The sequence below is a fragment of the Ceratosolen solmsi genome, unplaced genomic scaffold (assembly GCF_000503995.2).
Source record: "Ceratosolen solmsi marchali unplaced genomic scaffold, CerSol_1.0 scaffold1, whole genome shotgun sequence".
NCBI classification, from domain to species: domain Eukaryota; kingdom Metazoa; phylum Arthropoda; class Insecta; order Hymenoptera; family Agaonidae; genus Ceratosolen; species Ceratosolen solmsi.
The window spans coordinates 10870420-10877233 of NW_011948415.1; the positions used below are offsets into that span (position 1 = coordinate 10870420).

The 6814-nt window shown below is 41.2% G+C and overlaps 1 protein-coding gene across 1 annotated transcript in view; it reads left to right on the forward strand.

Moving 5' to 3' along the window:
* The window catches only part of Ppa (F-box and leucine rich repeat protein partner of paired), a 38198-nt gene that overhangs the window by 1992 nt on the left and 29392 nt on the right, over positions 1-6814 (forward strand). The gene's annotated exons all lie outside the window — the stretch shown is intronic.

Genomic DNA, 6814 nt, shown 5'->3' on the forward strand with positions numbered 1-6814 from the left:
CCCTCTCTCTCTCTCTCTCGCGCTCTCTCTCTCTCTCGCTCTCTCTCTCTCTCTCTCTCACTCCCTCTCTCACTCACTCATTCACTCACTCACTCACTCTCTTTCATCCCCCATCAATCTCGATCGAACCCCGCACCCCCTTCCTTCTCTATGCCGCCCATCCGGCAGCCACAATCCTTTACGCCGCCAAACCGCAACCATCAGCCCGTGCCGCGGCGAAGCTCGAGCTTGACCCGGAACACAACCCCGTTTGCGACCTCGCGGTTCCCCAATCCGTGGAGCTGCTCAATCTCTAGCTAGCTCCTTCCATTTTCCGACTCACGCCTACGGCTTTTGGCCCCCGTTGACGAGGAGCTTCGGCTCGAAAGCGCCGGGACTTTTGCTCCCAGCCAACACGTCGTCGAATCTTATCTCGAGCACGCCAGCGGGGCAGCGACGCTTCGTCCTTTTACCGGTCGCGACAGCGCGCCATTTGGCATTTATCGATGGCATCGCCACAGCTACTGCCATTTAACCTCGAAAATCCCCAACGTCGTTCTAGCATCGAATAATTGAATAAAAATACGTCTCGCCGTCTGCTCGTGGCAAAGTAGCTCGTGGGCTAATTAAATGATTGGCGGCGGTCAGCCAAAGCTGCTAGTACACGCAAATATCGACTAAGACCATTATACGCTGCCCATATCGAACTCGAGAGCTTAATTATCCATGGAGTTTCTCAATTTTTTCCTTATACTGAACATTTGGTTCATTTGCATTTTCACAATTTTTCTCTCTGTTTGTTTTGTCGTCGTTGTCGTTCTACTTTTTTTCGAGTATCCTCTTATCAATCGTTCTAAACTGGATTTCTTTATTACGTATTGAAGGAGCCTTACCGTAAATAAATTCTCGTCAATTATACCTATAACAAATAAAAGATATTTTCTATATTAATATTACTATCAAGCGTATATTCGTGTTTTTATCAATGGCACTTATATAATAAAATAATTTTTAGCTGTTAAAAATATAAAGACATCGGAAGTTCCATAAAATTAGCGTGAGAATTTGTACATGCGAGTACGTACCCGCGCTCCGGCGATATATCGATGTGTGCGTGCGTGCGTGCGTGCGTGCGCGAGGGCCTGTGAGTACGTGAGCGCGTATGTATTTATTTACGCATGTAGGCGCGCGAGCGTGCGTGTGCCTATACGTATATCTGGATGTATGTATAGAGAAAAAACGTCAGATGAAATAGGTTTTAAAATTTTCAATATCGTTGTTTTTATTATACGGGAAATAAAAAATAGAATGCTACCTCATTATATTTTATAACTATATAGGAATGGATTGCGCACTGGTTACAATAGAAAAATAATGTTTCTCTTTTTTCGCTTTTTTTAATAACGTGATTGTTAAAACATGTTTTTATTCGTGGAAATAAATTCTATATTTATTTAAATATTTTTAATTTATTACTCCAATTTCTTGTTCGAATTGGATGTACTGACCATTCAATCAATGCTACGCATCATGTACAATTTTCCAGGTATATAATGTTATGTTATTTATGCGAGAAGATTTTTCCTCTTTCGCCTCTTCTCTACTACTGCTTCGTCGTCGTCGTCGTCGTCGTCGTCGTCGTCGTCGTCGTCGTCGTCGTCGTCGTCGTCGTCGTCGTCGTCGTCGTCGTCGTCGTCGTCGTCGTCGTCGTCGTCGTCGTCGTCGTCGTCGTCGTCGTCGTCGTCGTCGTCGTCGTCGTCGTCGTCGTCGTCGTCGTCGTCGTCGTCGTCGTCGTCGTCGTCGTCGTCGTCGTCGTCGTCGTCGTCGTCGTCGTCGTCGTCGTCGTCGTCGTCGTCGTCGTCGTCGTCGTCGTCGTCGTCGTCGTCGTCGTCGTCGTCGTCGTCGTCGTCGTCGTCGTCGTCGTCGTCGTCGTCGTCGTCGTCGTCGTCGTCGTCGTCGTCGTCGTCGTCGTCGTCGTCGTCGTCGTCGTCGTCGTCGTCGTCGTCGTCGTCGTCGTCGTCGTCGTCGTCGTCGTCGTCGTCGTCGTCGTCGTCGTCGTCGTCGTCGTCGTCGTCGTCGTCGTCGTCGTCGTCGTCGTCGTCGTCGTCGTCGTCGTCGTCGTCGTCGTCGTCGTCGTCGTCGTCGTCGTCGTCGTCGTCGTCGTCGTCGTCGTCGTCGTCGTCGTCGTCGTCGTCTTCTTCTTCTTTTTCTTCTACTTCTTCTTCTTCTTCTTCTTCCTCCTTTTCTTCCATTTTGTCTTCCTCTCCTTAGTCTACCTTTTCATTTAGCTTTGTAAATTAACATTCGGTCAATAACGCATCCGTGTATCTTCCAAGATGCATAAGATTATATTGTTTTCGTAAATTTCGTTATCGTGCATCCGTACTACCATCTACCCATGCGCACTCGGACGTATTGCATTACACATGCGCTTGAGAATAAAGCAATTGCACGTAGGAAAGTTTTGGGGAAGTCGCTCGTTGTGACTCAATCACGAAAAGGGTCCGTAGAGCTTCGAGCACGCAAAGACCAAAATCAAAAAAATCAAAAAAAAAAAAAAATAAATAAATAAATAAATAAAATAAAATAAATTAATAAATAGACAAGAGAAAATAAAGAAGCAAAAAAATCTTATTCCAGCGCGGCCTCGATTAAATAGTAAAAATCGTTTACTAAATGAGAATCGGTTTTAAAAAAGCGTTTCTCCTCGGTGCTGGAAAAATCCCTAAAACTCTATGCTTCGTCGTGTGCTCGCACGGCACTCTACACATGAAATAATTAACGAGGGAAAAGTCTAAATAACAACGGTCTCGACCGCTGCGTACGTACGCACGATGAAAAAAGAAAGAGCTCGACACCTCGTGGCCGAGAGCTGGCGCATTCGGATATTGAGCATCGCTGGAAAGTACGGAGAAAGGGAGATATATACCGTTTTCCCATCGAAAACTCGTCCCCGAGATCGTCTCGATGAAAGTGACCCCGCGCTAATTAAACATTCGTCAAATGGCTAATAAGGAGGAGAAGGTGGCTGACTGGGCAGGGTTGATGGGGGATGATGGGAGTGATTTGGGAGGGGGGGGGGTTTAGGAGGATTGATAAACGGCTGATAAAATGCACAATGGACGCGCGGTTGAGCGAGAGCGAGAGCGAATAGCGCATTTTTTGTGGACCGCCGGAATTTTCCTCGACCATCGACGGTTGTTATGACTTTTGTTTTTCAACTATTGCCGCCTCTCCCGACAATCGCATCATTGAGCACTTGGCGCTCCTTCGTAGCTGGCTCGATCTTTTTTTTTCTCCCCCTATTCGTCGCGGTCGCGCGAAAATCCCATTGGGGCCGTGTGCACGGCCTCGTTTTCTCGCGTTTTTCCCTCGTCTCCGATGCTGGAAAATACTAGCCGCTAATAAATTGCCATTTGAAACGGGCTCGGAACCGATAGATATTGTCATACGCGGCTCAAACCTCCTATTCAAATGCCGTAGACATGGACATTTAATCGAAGCTGCTTTACATTTTTTCAACACTAGTGGACAAAGCCGAATGAAAGGAGAGGAAAAAGGAGCGATCGATCATTATTTAGAAATATTATTAAGCAGAGCTGCTGTTAAGAATGTGGAGATTGCCGGGGCACGCGATACTCAACATTATCAGCATTGCTCTTTACAAGTCCACGAAATTTATAATAAATTTATAATAACATAGAGCCGCTGCTTATCGTCAAGTCTTTAAAAAAAAAGCCGTTAATTCTCATTGCGACACGATGGACAATTAACGGCGTGCAGCCGCGGAAGGCCGAGAAGGTATAATTGCGTACATTTTTTTTTTTTTTTTAGGGATAGCCAACCGCGACCGGCTTACTCGACTCTATGCAATTTTTTAATATCGATAAAAATTATCCCGCGCTTGTCGTCGTCGTCGTCGTCATTTTATTTATTTATCGTTTTATTGTTCATTGCGAATCGTTAATCTGCATAAAAACAAATTTCTCATTTTCTGTTTTTTTTTTTTTTTTTTTTTTGCCTCGCGTCACAGCCAAGTGCATTCACCGAACGCATCAAAACGTCAGCTCTGGTCCGATGAATCGGCACGAGCTTCCGGCCGTACGTGATTCGCGAGCCTACCACAGAGAAAAAAGCCTCGCCCTAATAAAGAAGTCCATTTTCCGCTCGATCATCCGTCAATGATTTTTTTGTAATCGATTCGAGCGAAATTGAGGCGCGCAACGCAAAGCGGATGCTGACTGCTGCAAGACGAAAAACAAGGAGAAACGTGAGCCGAGTCGAGTCAAGCCGAGCCGTTGTTGCATAACTGAAAATTCGATATCGGACAATTATCATATTTTCCGGTTATTTAACGAGACGACGATTGTAGCCGGCGTTGTAGGTTTCGCGCGCCTAGTACGAAGGCGTTGGACAGCTTGAAGTCTTCGGGGTCCAGGTCCGGCAGGCAACCTTGCACACTCGGCAGCCAATGAACCTCATCGTGTTCCCGTACACATAAATGCGCACATTTTCATTCCGTTAAAGTCTTGATGAAGTACGTGATCGGGTTCTAATGTCAGGTCTCGGGACGACAATCGGTGCCGTGCGTATCTCACCTGACGTAATGCTGACCGCCGATGAATACGTATGAATTCTCACTTGGGATTACGTGCATTGAAATTGTTTAAAACAGTTTCATTGTAAGCGAAAATAAAGCAAAGCAAAAAAAAAAACAGAATAAAAAAAACAAAAAATAGAAAAAAAGAACAAAATAGAAGATTAAAAAACAAGAAAAGAATAAAAATAAAAAAATAAACAGAAAAAAGCATGATTTTGGAATTGGCGTATCAGTTAGATGGAAATTTGCGTGGTATGTTGTGTTAAGGACTACTGACTCTCCCCGCGCCGCAAACGTTTCATGCGATTTTTCAAAACAAACTATTGACATTTTGTTATTATAATATTCAAGCGGCTTATGCAAATTCAAGCTTCTTTTATAGAAACTGCCTGACAAATTTTTATACGATAATGTATATCGCACTTCATGATAACATTGCTCAAATGCTTACGCAACACTTCTCATTTTCAAACTTCACACATAATAATTAAGACAGTTTTTATGTAATAAATAAAGGAATTTCTTTATCTAAATTTTTCAAGGATGTAGGCAGTGAATAAAATTTGATTGGCTATGAATACGAAGTTACATCACACACTTCTCAGTTAAGAACGATAATATCGTTAATACTCTTGATTTTTAAATATATAATAATAATTCTTATGCGCGCGCGCACGTGCATAGCCGACTAACAAAAATGAGTTTTAGTATAAACAAATTAGGCGCAGTTAAATTTAATACCATAATTTAAGCCTCGTTATTTTTTATTCAAGATGATTCCCCTCGACGATCCTCCTCCCCCTCGTCGCACATGTCCTCTTCCCATTAATTTCAACAATAATAAAGAAAATTTGATTTATTTAATGGTACAGACATTTTTGTTTTTGTTTTAAAGTTCACTGCCAAACTATTTTTATTTATTAAAAGCAAAATGCTCTCTTACATGCCGTATTATTATCATTATTATTATTATTATTTATTGTTTTTCTTTTTCCATTTTTTCATGATATAAATACACTCCTTACTTACTATATACATATATATATATATATATATATATATTTCATTTCATTTCATTTAAATAGCCGTTACGATTCTTGATAAAAAATTCTATCACAAAACAATATCCGAATAAGCAGCCTTTAAACTTTTCATTCGACTTTGCTCTTTTATCAGCGAGCATCATAGCTTATATAGAATATATGTACATACATACGTACGAAGCAGTATTAGAGCAGAAGAGAGAGAGAGAGAGATAGAGATAGAGAGAGAGAGAGAGAGAGAGAGAGATTAAATGAAAAAAAAAAAAAAAATCACTTTATATTTTATAAGCATTTAAAGAATATTTACATTACCCTATTTGCAATTACTTTAATGTTAATTTTTTAAGGATTTTGATTCGCTGGCTCACATTTGGATTGAAAATAACTGCACAGTTACGCATGCGGAGTAATCGCGGTGTTGTAGAATGTTAAAAAAGAAAAAAAAAATGAAATGAAAAGAGAAAAAAAATTGATGTTAAATAATTTTTCGTATTGCATTTTGCGATTGCGCATATAAAATACTTTATATTCACACTCGGATTAAATTTCCAACAATAACGAGTTAGTAGCCTAACTTACGTAAGCATCTTGTAGACTATGTATTGCGTTTTTCCTTAAAGCCAATTTTTCCTCAACTCGACAAACTTCCTTATAATAACAACACATCGCAAAAATGTAAACAGCATATTAATCCTGCCCTTTCCGAGCAGTAATAATAATTTTAGCGCCAACAACAAACATTAATAAACAGCGGCCACTACTTTTACGTTAAATATTTACTGATTACTATGAAAAACGAGCGTGCATTGGAGTTGGCAATCGAATGTCGCAATTTCAGTCATAAAATTTCTCTCGATGTAAACACGTATAGCGATCCGTTTGTCGTAAAATCTGAGAATAAAAACTTTAGTAAAAAAAAAAAAAAAAAAAAAAACTTTATACAAATAAGTACCTTACTGTACATTCGCTGCCACTAAACCATACCCGATCTTATCTACCATTATTGTAGAATTTCGAAATGACAAAGAGGTAAAAATTCTGATGTAGAGGCGGATAAACCATGTGAGTTAAATCCTAGTGGAAGGAAAGAAAGGAGAGCGAGCGATAGGAAGAGTAGATGAGCAAGCGCAAGTAATGAACGACATAGCCACGAGTACGGCCTAAAATTCAATTCCGTAACAATATCGACGCA